This window comes from Artemia sp. Qi Xiang Cuo, chromosome 17 (genome assembly GCF_049724085.1).
Source record: "Artemia sp. Qi Xiang Cuo chromosome 17, ASM4972408v1, whole genome shotgun sequence".
Lineage (NCBI taxonomy): Eukaryota > Metazoa > Arthropoda > Branchiopoda > Anostraca > Artemiidae > Artemia > Artemia sp. Qi Xiang Cuo.
In genome coordinates, this window is record NC_142810.1 from 15,230,059 (window position 1) to 15,244,241 (window position 14,183).

The following is a 14,183-nucleotide window of genomic DNA, read 5'->3' on the forward strand; positions in this document are numbered from 1 at the left end:
TTAAGTGACAGTTAAACCACTGGTGGTTTCTCTACGTCGTAAAGTCTGGATATTGTATCTCAGCCAGACATTGCGCGGCAAACGAGTAGATTTTCTGCTGCTTCGGTTCCTAGTTTGTTCTTAATCTTCTTTATGTCGTACACTCGTCGGTTATTTTCATGCGTGTCTGTCAGGATAAAGATAGCACATGTGTCAAGCTTGGTATGGCGTACAGCATAAGGACTAATAGGTCGGTATAACTCCCAATTAAAGTGGTCGACCACTTACTTTTGACGATTTTGATGTAAGGAAAGAATTCAGTCGTTGGACACGACAAACCTTGGGTTCTCTTCATGAAGAATCGGAATCCGACGTCGGAAATCCACGTTCCTAGTTTGTTCTTAATTCATCTTATGTCGTACATTCGTGGGTTATTTTCATGCGTGTCTGTCTGCATAAAGATACCTCACGCATCAAGCTTGGTATGGCCTACAGCAGAAAGACTAATAGGTCAGTATAACTCCCAATTAAAGTGGTTGACTTCTTACTTTTGACGGTCTTCATGTAAGGAGAGAATTCAGTCGTTGGACGCGACAAAATTTGGGTTCTCTTCATGAAGAATCGGAATCCGACGTCGGAAATCCACGTTCCTAGTTTGTTCTTAATCCATCTTATGTGGTACACTCGTGGGTTATTTTCATGCGTGTCTGTCTGCATAAAGATACCTCACGCATCAAGCTTGGTATGGCCTACAGCAGAAAGACTAATAGGTCAGTATAACTCCCAATTAAAGTGGTTGACTTCTTACTTTTGACGGTCTTCATGTAAGGAGAGAATTCAGTCGTTGGACACGACAAACTTTGGGTTTTCTTCATGAAGAATCGGAATCCGACGCCAGAAATCCACGTTCCTAGTTTGTTCTTAATTCTGTTTATGTCGTAAACTCGTAGGTTATTCTCATGCGCGTCTGTCGGCATAATGATAGCACATGCATCAAGCTCGGCATTGTATTTAGCAGAAGGACTAATAGGTCGGTTTAATTTCCAATTAAAGTGGGCGACAAAGTTTGAGCGCAGCAGAATGCAGTTTGCACAACTAAGACATCGGCATCATCCTGAATTTGTAGAACTTTACATCCTGAATTTGCCAGCCTCTCAGTAATTAGGTTGATGAACCATTGTTTATTATTGGGATTTCTCAAAAATCATCCTGAGCATTTAGAACTTTACATTCTGAATTCGCCAGCCTCTCAGTAAATAGGTCGATGAAGCGTTGTTTATTTTTCAGATTTCTCAAAAATTCGTCCTTACTTTTGACAATCGTCATGTACGGAGAGAATTTAGTCGTTGGACACGATAAACCTTTGGTTCTCTTCAGCTGCATACAATTTATCGTCGTTGGTGTAGCAGTATAAGAGTCAAAACTACCACTGCCCGGCCGAAATGCCTTGTGGGATAATCTACGTAATGTTCTGCAACCTCAGACTATGTGGATCCGGCAGTCCACGGGATTTCGTTGAATAGCAAAACACCGTCCAAACTCTCTGGAAGGTTGGCAATTTCATTGGACCATCAAGCCCCTTAATTTTCATCAACACATTTGGTAGAGAGGCTTTGTCGGCTGTCCTAATTACCTCGAACGAACTAAAGAATGATGGTGGAAATGTGCAGAGCTCAAATAAGAGAACCTCGATAAAGTCCGAACCACTGGTGCTAGCCACTGTGGCTAGAAGTTGGATGATAAGAGATGGGTCGACCATTTATTTCTCGCTATGTATTACCGTGGATGCTGTCTCAGTCATAGTTAAAGTTTCGTCTTTCTCTTGAAAACATATTTTTCAATGTCTTTCGCTTTCATTTCATTCAGAATCCTCCCACAGATTTGGCATCGTCTGTGTTTACAGATGATGAAGCACGGACAACAGTAACCAAGTCCAACAGCTGTAAATTCTGCCTGTAGGGTTCTAGGGGCTCAATGTGTCGAACTATCTATTCAATGTCCACCAGATCGTTAGCTCTCCACGAAGATATCGCTTCTGTGTCATTTTCAATAGTCAGCTCCGCGAGGCCAATCAGGTTCTGCTTGTGCTCGTTAACGAGAACCAAAGTAGGCATAGTAGATGTCTAAATTGTACGCTGTAATTCAGTCATGCCTCTACCTCTCCTCAGACCGCCAGTCGTTTTCATGCTTCTCATAAACGTCTGTTCGATCACCAAATAAGCAGAAAGTGACGCCCAGTAGTTGTCAGTTCTTGGGATGAACAGGTATCCCTCTAGCGTTCTGTGCTGCTCTTGGTTATCTTTCCTCAGCTGAATAATTGACTGCACGAACAGCTAAGTAGACTTCGTGTAAAGATTGTGGCCGGACGCAGCAAATTAATGGAGCATTTCTAACAACGACTGTAGATAAAGCTCAAGGTTGCCACTTTGTTCAGCTCTCAGGATCTTTCTCTGGATTTCAAGTAGGTCCAGATACTGAAACGAAAGACGGACAGTTCTGGACTCGGATAATCGTTCTTTTTTCCTATGAACTATTTCATAGATATGCTCTAGTATTTCAGATAAGATCTACAGGATAAGCACATAATATTTCATAGTACTATGGTAGATGGCCCCACCGATTAGATAACCTAAAGAATAGCACTGTGGAAGGGAAACAACGAACCGGAGGGGTAAGGGGATTTTAGAATACTAGTCTTTAATTAAACCGTTTGAGACTCATATTCTAAGGCGCCATTCCTAGCTTAATAGGAAAGGATGAATCGACCAAAAATGGCTAAAATAACTAGTTCATATAGGTCAGCTTTCACAACCGTTTTAGGTGAGATGAGGTATTTAGCTGTATAAAATATAGTTTTTACCTTCATTTTTGAATTCACCATCATTGATTTCATAGGAAACGATCAAACAATCCAACAATCTCTTAATTTCAAGTTATAACCCCCCCTCCCCGTCCTTTTAGGGTAAAAATGGGCATTAGGGTGTGGAAAAATGAAAATCTGAAGTCGGATTTGGTGTCAGCATGCTTGATTTGATAGGAAACGACCATTTAAACTCCACAATAGTTATAAACACAAAAATCGATTTCCCCCCTCATTTTCCCCCTTAAAGGGTAAATTTAGGAGAGTTTTGCAAGGGGGATTTGACCAAAAAAGCACGCATTTTTGATCTTTCTTCTGGCAAAATTTCATTATTGTGCAGATGGAAGCTAGAAAACTTTATGGTATGGTTCTCTGATATGCCGGATCTGATGGTGTGTTTTTTACTAAGATGCATTGACTTTTTAGGGACGTTCCCGCCCTTTCTAAAAAATAATACGAATTTTTTCAGGCTCGTAGCTTTTCATGAGTACATGAAACTTGATGAATTTTATGTATCTGGAGTTGGCATAAAAAGCCAATTCATTTTATGTATCTATTGTTATAAAAATTCTGTTTTTTAGAGTTTCTGTTGCTGATTAACTAATCATACTTGGGATCCACTCTCAGAAAGGTGGCAGGCATAGATATTAATTTCATGACAACCACGTATAGGCTTTTCTTAGACCCATATTACAAGACTTCCATGACTTGAGTGGATCAGTTTTTCTTGGAACTAAAGACTCCCTACTGAAAATCTAGAGAGCGTGACAGATACAGCTTGCCTGACATTGACAACTGAAACTTGGTCTTGTGATCCCAACAAACTGGCTTGATTCTCTAGTGGTTGAATCACAGGGTCTGTCACGGCACTTGCATCTACTGATACAGATTCCAGTAAGGTCCAATCCATGTCTCTTGCTGTTTTACTCTGAATTTGGAGAAGTTCATCAGGGGTAATATAAAGTTTGTAGAAACGCGGATTGAGGTAGGGGTAAGTCGTATATGCAGGGACAGGGTATAAGGTGGGACACAGTACTTATCTGCCATCTAGCATTCTTTAAAAATCCCATAAAGCCACCTAGTATAGTTCATTTACTGACGGACATGACAGTTTTATCATTTTGGTAAGTTGCTATTTTCGTTTTTGAGAAAATCGATCTCAAAGTTTCGGCTATACTCCCAAATAAATATTTGGGTAATTGTTTTTTGTGCTTTATTTTGTTATTGTTTGCAGAAATTGTGTGTAAGATAGCAAACAAAACCTAAAACATCAAGTTATGTTGTGTGGCCATCTTGTGGAAAAACATGCAACAGTAAAAAAAAAACAGATACAATTTGCTAGTAGAGGTCGCATGGTATATACTGGGACAAGGACAAGTGGTATGTAGTGGGACATGGTATACCACATGTTGGAATTTTCAGTTTTTGTTTTTTAAGATAAATGTCCTTTCTTTTTGTCTTTTTTTGTTTGTAATTATCCCCTTTCTTCTTTGTCGTAATCTTTAGTTTTCTCTCAATAGCGATAACACCATTTTCTTTTTCTTTTATTGCGTGGACAGTTAAAGTCACAAATTGTAACTGCGTAGTTCTACGAGTGATCCAATTTTGGTCAAAATTGATGGGGAGAGAAAAGGGTAATAAAATTGATTCATTTGAGGTGATGTTGCAAACAGTGAGGGGTTGCATTGGTTGGAAATAGCATGTTTACGGATAGAATCTACCCACAGCCCATAGGCGGCTTTGCCGTTCTAGGGGCAATGTTTTGTAATTATATTCAGGTCTTATATTGAGTTCAGAGAACACCATAATTTCTTTCTCTCTATCCCTCTCTTTCTCTCTCTCTTTCTCTCTCTCTCTCTCTCTCTCTCTCTCTCTCCCTCTCCCTCTCTCTCTCTCTCCCTCTCTCTCTCTCTCTCTCCCTCTCTCTCTCTCTCTCTGTCTCTCTCTCTGAGTGGTGTAGGCATATTATTAACATCCTCAACCCCCCCCCATACCGCCAACACCGTAGGAATTCTTACAGTTCGAATTTGCTACTATTCTTACGCCTGAAGAAGCATCACTCTCTCAATACCTGCTGCAAGCGAGCAGAATGTGTTATGGTCTGACCAGTTGAGACACCAGAACCCTTGCTTACAACTACGCCGTTGCAAACAACAAGACTGTCCTAGACAACTAGACAGACTCCAAATAAGCCGGCATAGACTGGTTAGCTGGATTTCGGGCTCGAAACCCAGAGCTTTCACCTAGAAAGCCAGAGGCAATAAGTTTGGGGCGTGCCACAAGCCTTTACATGCCACGTGTACTGAGGGGCAAAGGCAGGAAGAAAGTCTCTACAAAGATTCTTACTGACACTCCTGTGAAAAAACAGATTGAAGAACAAGAATCCGAAAGAAAAGATAAGAAAGCATGGGGTGACAGGGCTAGAGGAAAAGTTGGGACTGTTGGAAGAGCTGGAAGAGCCAAAAAAAAGTCAAAGTTTTTGACCAATACTTGAATCTTTTTAGTATGTCCCAGAGTATACCACCTCGTTTCCCAAGATATACCACCCCTGGTACTTAGTGGGACAAATGGTATAAGCAGGGACACCCCCCTCCCCTTTTATTTCTTCTAGCTATACAAGAAAAATCTGGAAAAATCACAGTTTATGCAGCAGTTCTGGGGCTTTCATTTGAGCCATAAACCATTTTTCTACTCCAATGTTAACGATACCTTTTGGAGGTTCTCCGAAATCCGTCCGAGCATATACCACTCTCCCCTATGTGTCAATTTTAACGAGTGTGATCTGAACAAGGTCTATAAGCCTAGGAGGTATTTTATTTATCCAAGCCTTTTGGAGGTTCTCAGGAACATTTGAGAACCCACCCTCACTAAACGTAGTTTGAGAACGGGCTATACCATCTTATGGGTACATCTAGCCTATGTATGCTGTGTATCAGCATTTATGATTCTTCCATTCCATTTTCTTCCTTCTCTGCCATTTGCCAAAACAATTTTCTATGTTGGATCTTTTGTGCTGGATGTTCACCGGTAGATACCAGAAAAAGCCGAAATAATATCATTTTCGATATCAATATTTACGTTTCGATATCGACATTTGGTGTGATATATCGATATATCAATATCGATACCCAATATCGCCCAACACTAGCGAGGGTTGTAAGTTATGTCCCAAGGCATATAACGTTTTTATGAAACGGTTGGTTGTATAAACTTCGGATCGGAAGGGGCTTATTTGATTGGAATTCAGAAGTTCTTTTGATCTTTTTAAGAGTCAAAACTAAATAGAGGGCAACCATTCCCCCCCCCCAAGCCTACTATTCCCCGAAACACATCCGATCAAAGACAGCTATTTTGTTCAGAATTGTTGAAAGATCCAGTAATTATGTCTTTGAGCATGTCAAAGTCCCCGTAGTCCTCAGGACAATTCGTTCATTGTTTACACATAGTAAATCAAACAGCTCGTTGTAACGAACTGTAAGTAAGGAGCGATCCCGCTCAATAGTAACCGAAACTCTAAAAAACGGAGTTTTGACACCAATAGATATATCAAAAGAATTGAATTTTTATGCTGATTTCAAATATAGAAATTTTATTTAGATTAGTTTCACCAATCAAAGGTTACGAGCCTGATAAAATTTGCCTCATTTTCGAAAAAAGGGGGAAAACTCCCCACAGTCCTCAGGACAATTCGTTCATTGTTTACATATAGTATATCAAACAGTTCGTGGCAACGAACTGTAAGTAAGGAGCGATCCCGCTCAATAGTAACCGAAACTCTAAAAATGGAATTTTGACACCAATAGATATAAAAAAAATTAAATTTTTATGCTGATTTCAAATATATAAGTTTCATTAAGTTTAGTCGGACCCATCAAAGGTTACGAGCCTGAGAAAATTTGCCTCGTTTTCGAAAAAAAGGTGAAAACATCCCCTAAAAGTCAGAGAATCTTAATCAAAATCACACCATCAGATTCAGCGTATCAGAGAACCCTATTGTAGAGGTTTCAAGCTCCTATCTGCAAAAATGTGGAATTTTGTAATTTTAACAAGAATAAAATCACAGATTCGTGTTCTTTTTTTTCAGGGGGGGGTCGTATCGACCCAGTAGTCCTAGAATATCATGAAAGGGTCGATTCTTACAGAAATTAAAAGTTCTAATGCCATTTTCAAGTGACCAAAATATTGGAGGGCAACTAGGCCCCCTCCCCCACCCCTTTTTCCTCAAAATTGTAAGAGTAAAATTATGAGATAGCCATTTTGTTCATCATAGTTGAAAGGCCCAATAACTATGCCTTTGAATATAACATGAACCCTCCCCCCCCACAGCCCCAGGGAGAAGGTCTTTAAGTTTTAAAAAGTACCCATTGTTAACGCACAGTATTTGTTATTGGGAAGCATGCATACATTTTAGGGTGGGAAGACGAATTTTCTGCTTTTTTTTCACGGGGGAAGTTTCCAGGGGGTGAACTTGTCTGGGAAAATTGTTCACTGGGGGAATTTGGCAGTATTCCTATAAAAAATGCTTTTTATATTTCTCGCTTTCTCTTTTCCGTCTCAATTTTACGCGTGGAGTTGTTAAGGGTAACTGCCCTGGGTAAATTGTCACCGGGATTGAATTGTCTAGAAGATATATTTTTGGAAAGGGTATTTCTCAGTGGAGGTGGAGCCAGATTTCTTGGAATTATTAAAAAAACGATCAGAAATTAAATATATAAAACAAGTTTTTTTCAACTGAAAGCAAGGAGCAACATTAAAACTTAAAATGATCAGAAATTATTATGTATGTTAAGGGGTTGCCTCCTTCTCAACATCTCGCTCTTTATGCTAGAGTATGGATTTTGTCCCAATTCTTTAAGAACGACTCTTGAAACACAAGGGTCGTTTATTTGGAGCAATAAGAAGCTTTTTTCAAAAGTGCTAAAAAAAAACTTTAGCTTAACGAGCGAGGTGTTGCGGAGGGAGCAACCCCCTTCATATGCGTAATAATTACTCTTCGTTTTAAGTTTTAATGTTGCTCCTTGCTTTCAGTTGAAAAAACTTGTTTTTTTATGTAATGTTATTGAGAAAGTTATGTTTTTTAAACTTTTCTTTCCAAAAAGACGAAGGGCATTCAGGTGAGCATTTTAAAGAATGTTGAATAGAGTGTTGAACTAAATCAAAATACGTTATGTGTATACGGATTGTCAAAAAGGCGTAACTCAGGAATGACTGAATGAGTTAATTTCAACTTTCAGGAATTAATAAGCTAGGTTATCTAAAAGGCAATGTTTGCATGTTACCACTGCTACTATGACTACTACCACTACTGCTGCTACCTCTACTACTACCACACTACTCTATTTACAAAATTATGCTTAAAGGGGAAGATCATCTAACCAAAGGGTGATATGTGTACACTACTACTAATACTACTATCACTACTACATTTACTACAGCTACTTCAACTACTACTTCTATTGCATCTACTTCTAAGGCTAAGAGCATTCAGATGAAAATTTCAAGAAGTATATGAACATATAGGTTATCAAAAGGAATTGAATTTATTTAAAAATAAAAACAAGAAATATATACTAACAGGGCTTGTTGTGAGGGATGTTGAACTAGCCAAAAGGAAATATATGCATCTTAATGCTGCTACTTCTACTCATAATGCTACTGCTGCTACTATTATTACTACTTCTACTACTACTATGGCCACTAAAGCTAAGGCTACTACTATTAATTCTACTTCTACTAGTACTTCTGCTGCTATTAATGCTAAGGGTATTAAGGCGAAAAATTTGGAATATATTGAAACTCTATGGAACTAAATCAAAACACTATGCCCACACAGGTCGTCAAGAAGACGTATCAGAAATGCTTCAGGAACGGTTGATGATATTAAGTTGAAACTTTCAGTGTGTGTTGAAAGGGATGTTGAAGAAACCAAAGGTGTCATGTGTATACTGCCACTATTGCTACTACAACTATTGCTACTACGCAAGCTAAGAGTATTAAGGTAAAGCTTTTAAGAAAAAATTAGACAGACGTTGAACTAAATTAAAACTAACTGTACTGACAGTATTCTGCCTCATTGGAGGTCAATGATCTTGTACTGATAGCGCTATAAGGATTTTCTGGATTTTCAAAAAGGTGACAAAGCAATATCGCAAGAACGGCTTACATTATTAAGTTAAACCTTTGAGGGTAAGTTGTGGCCGATTTAGAACTAGCCAGAAGGCCTTATGTGTATACCATTAATAGTACCACTGTAGTTACTGTAGCTCATGACGCTAAGGGTATTAAGGTGAAACTTTTAAGGAACTTCTAGGGAGAGTTTCAATTTAACGAAAAAACTGTATGTATGCAGGTTTTCAAAAGGGTATATAAGCAATAATTTAAGCAGCGCCACTCTATAATAGTTTGAAGTATCATTGGAACTTTTAAAAGAGGTAATTCAATTCAAAGTTAAAAGTTCTAGTGCCCCTTTTAAGTGTAAAAAGATATTGGAGGCTTTCTCCAAAGCCCCTTTCATTTTCCAAACACATCCAGTAATAATTTTGAGACAGCTATTTTGTAAGCCATAGTAGGAATGTCCAGCAACTAAGTCTTTTGGAATATTGGGTATGTCAATCTCCTATATTTATGCAATTGACCCATTATGCTTTAAAACTAAATCTTGCATTAAAACTAAGTCAAAAGCACTGTGTGTATGGTTGCTAATAAGAAACCTCAGCAATATCTTTAGAACGACTGGGGGTGCTAACTTTCGGGCTGTTAATATTACAAATTCTGCTGTTACAATTTAAGTAAATCAAAAGAGTCTAAGTGTATCCAGGCTGTCAAAGAGCATAGATCGAATGATTTAGGAATGATATTAAGTATTATTTTTCTCGTCAACTTTAGGCTGTATAAAATTAAATTAAACAATACTATTTGTGTCCAGAGTAAAAATTGTTGAAAAAGTTTCTCCAACATACAAATTGCAAGCCAAACTATGGATTCTTATAGAAAAAAAAATATGTAAAATATAATTTTTTTCACTGAAAGACACTATTTCAATGAAAAACGAACATAAATTAATTCGATAAACTTTTTTCACAAAACAAGCTTTTCAAAGAAAAGTAAAGAGCTCCATTAGACCAAAAATGAGCAGAAATAAATTCAAATAATACGCAGATCATTATTTGATGGATTCCTTCTGCTAAAGGATTATTTTAGATCAAATAAAATACCGTTTTGCCAAATATTAAGTCAAAGTTTAATGTGAAGGGTTGATAAGCATAACATCTTGAAAACCACTTCTTCAGTCGAGCTCAAAACTTCAGACCAGTCAGTTATAAAAAGGAACGTTAAGAAGTCCGGTAAATTAATCACAAACACATTTTGATTTTAAAGCACAGCCCTAAGCTAATTCTTCTTAATGCTCGGCTTCGTTATCGTTCTCATCCTGTCTTGCTCCAATGTTAGCAAACAATGCCCCTTTACATTCCCCGCGGGAAAAGCTGCCGGATAAACCGTTCCAACGGTAGCTGCATCTGAGAGCCTCGCACCTGCTGCTGTAGTGGCACCGCACCATCTTTAGTATACTTTCCGGAGCTGGTGCAACATCGGTCATAATGGAAAGATGCATATTCTGTGACGAAGAGAGGCACCATCCCCATTTTTGGGGTTTTAGGGAATCGGACGTGTCTTGCTACTTCATTACTTGTAAGTAGTGCCTGTAAAAGTGGTACTTTCCGGCAGTGAATGTGGACAAAAGCTGCTCTGCCTGAACAAAAGCATTTGCACTTGCAAACTGCATTGTAAATGCTCGCACCCTGACATTCTCCAAGGTCTTCCTATTACTTTTCCCTGTGTATTTGCGGAGCAAAGCTTTCTCTTCAGCTTTGACGATCTCCTGGTGGTTGGATCCTGGTGTCATAAGGATCTTGCAAGCATCTTTAAAAATCCCATCTTTAAGTGATAGTGAAACCACTGGTGGTTTCTCTACGTTGTAAAGTCCGGATGTTGTATTGCAGCCAGACATTGCATGGCAAACGAGTAGGTTTTCTGCTGCTTCGGTTCTTAGTTTGTTTTTAATCCTTTTATGTCATACACTCGTTGGTTATTTTCATGCGTGTCTGTCTGCATAATGATAGCACATGCATCAAGCTTGGCTTTGCATACAGCAGAAGGACTAATAGGTCGGAATAATTCCCAATTAAAGTGTTTGTCAAAGTGTCAGCGCAGCAGACTGTTGTTTGTACAACTAAGACATCGGCATCATCCTGAGCCTGTGGAGCTTTACGTCCTGAATTTGCCTGCCTCTCAACAATTAAGTTGATGAGGCATTGTTTGTTTTTGAGATTTCTCAAACATCATCCTGAGATTGCTTCTCAGTAAATAGGTTGACGAAGCGTTGTTTATTTTTGAGATTTCTCAAAATTTAGTCCTTACTTTTGACGATCGTCATGTAAGGAGAGTATTCAGTCTTTGGACACGACAAACCTTTGGTTCTCTTCAGCTGCATACAATTTATCGAGGTTGGTGTATCAGTATAAGAGTCAAAACTACCACTGCCTGGCCGAAATGGCTTGTGGCATAATCAACGTAATGTCATACAACCTCAGACTATGTGGATGCGGCAGTCCACGGGATTTTGTTGACTTGCAAAACCACCATCCGAAACTTTTTTGGAGGTCGGCAATGTCATTGAAACATCGAGTCCCTCAATTTTCATCAATACATTTGTTAGAGAGGCTTTGTCGGCTGTCCAATTACTTCAAACGAACTAAAGAGTGATGGTGGAAAAGTACAGAGCTCGAACAACAGAACCTTGCTCAAGTCAGAACCACTGCGGCTAGACGTTGGAAGATAAGAGCTGGGTCGACCATTTATCTCTCGCTATCGATCACCACGGATGAGGTCTCAGTCATAACTAGCTTTCTCCTGAAAATATATTTTTCAATGTCTTTCGCTTTCATGTCCTTCAAAATCGTTTCTCCCACAGATCTGGCATCGTCTGTGTTTACAGAGGATGAAGCGCGGACAACAGTAACCGTGTCAACAGCTGTGAATTCTTCCTGAAGGGTTTTAGGGGCTCAATATATCGAACCATCTATTCGTTATCCGCCAGATTTCTTGGTCCCCCTGAAAATATCGCTTCCGTGTCATTTTCAATAGTCAACTCCGCGAGACCAGTCAGGTTCTGCATGCGTTCGTTAACGAGAACCAAAGTAGGCATAGTAGCTGTCCAAATTGTACGCTGCAATTCAGTCATACCTCTATCTCTCGTCACACCGGCACTCGTTTTCATACTTCTCATTAACGTCTGTTCGATCACCAAATAAGGAGAATATGCCGCCTAGTAGGTGTCAGTTCTCCGGATGAACAGGTATTCCTGCAGTGTTCTGTACTGCTCTGGGTTGTCTTTCCTCAACTAGAAATCGACTGCACGAAAATCCAAGTAGACTTCGTGTAAAGATTGTGGCCGGAAGCGGCAAATTAATGGAGTATATCTAACAACGACTGTGGACAAAGCTCATGGTTGCCACTTCGTTCAGCTCTCAGGATCCTTCTCAGGATTTTAAGTAGGTCCACATACTGAAACGAAAGACGGGCAGTTCTGAATTCGTATAATCGTTCTTTTGCACTATGAACTATTTCATAGATAAGCCTTGCTATTTCAGACAAGAAATGCTCTACAGGGTAAGCACATACTATTTCATGGTACTATGGTAGATGGCCCCAGTGATTAGATGACCTAAAGAATAGCACTAAGGAATGGAAACCACGAACTGAAGGGGGAAGGGGATTTCTGAATACTGGTTTTTAATTAAGCTGTTCGAAGCTCATATTCTAAAGCGCCATTCCTAGCTTAATAGGAAAGAAAGAATCGACCAAAAATGGTTAAAATAACTAGTTCATGTAGGTCAACTTTCACAACCGTTTTAGGTAAGATGAGGTATTTAGGTGCATAAAATCAAGTTTTTAACTTCATTTTCGAATTCACCATCATTGATCTCATAGGAAACGACCAAACAATCCAACAACCTCTTAATTTCAAGTTTTAACCCCCCTCTTTGTCCTTTTAGGGTGAAAATGGGAATTAGGGTGTGGAAAAATGAAAATCTGAATTCAGATTTCGAGTCAGCATACTTGATTTGATAGGAAACAGCCATTTAAATTCCACAACATTTATAAACACAAAAATCGATTTTCCCCCTCATTTTCCCCCTTAAAGGACAAATTTAGGACACTTGTGCAAGGGGGATTCGGGTGGATTTCTTTTGTGTAATTTAACTGATATTTCTGAACATTTTGATGTCAAAAAAAAAAATGTGACAATTTTCCCGAGGTTTGACCATTTTTTTTCTGTATCTTTCCTCCATTAATCAGACAAATACAGAATTAGTTCCAAGGGAAAGTCAAGGGGAGGGTTTAGGTATAAATTGATCTATAATCCCCAGAGCCGTAGCCATGATTTTTTTTTTAGGGGGGGGGGGGTACAAAAGAAACTTTAAAAACGTGAAATTGATATCTAATTGATTTCTGGGAATATTTCTGGTCTACAATTTTATCATGAAAGTAAGGAGTAAGATTAATTCCGTAAATGAGGAGAATTTATTCCGTATAGGATGAGTACTTTCCCTTCCTCATCCAGACCTCCACCTCATTGTCGCAGAAACTTAGGAGGGCGCTCGTTAGATCAGAAATTTAAAGTTTAAGTCCTTTTTTATAAGTCGAAAGTGTTTGGAGAACAAACAGCTGCTGGGGGGGATATTTTCCAGGAGGTATATTCTGAGAGAGGATTTTCCGCGGCGGGGGATTTTCAGTGGGGGTAGTTTCTGCGGGTGCGTGTGTGTTATTTTCTGGGGGGGGGGGGGGTAAACCCCGACCACCGTTAAATACCTAGCCTAATCACCTCTATATATTATGTAATTAATAAAAGCATACCATTTTCTCAATGAGACTAAGCTAATTATAACTTACTGTAGACAGACAAGCCGGTTTGTCTCAGTTCCTACAGATCAAAATTATTAAGTGGGGTCAGGACATTTAGTGGGTACCGCACTGCCTAAGTAAAGAGCGATGTAGGCACAACTTTTTTTTTTTTTTTTTTTTTTTTTAGACCAGGGCACTTCGTACAGAATAAGTTGTAGAAACTTTGAAAAGGGCTCATCCGATTGGAAACTGAAAGGGCTAGTGCCCTTTTTAATATTCAAAACGGATTGGAGAGCAACCAGCCCCCGCCCCATGCCCATCACTTCCCCAAACATATCCAATCAAAATTTTGAGAAATCCTTTGATCAGCGTAGTTAAAAGGTCGAGAAATTATGTCTTTGAGGATGACAACCCCCCACAGCCCTTGGAACAAGAATGG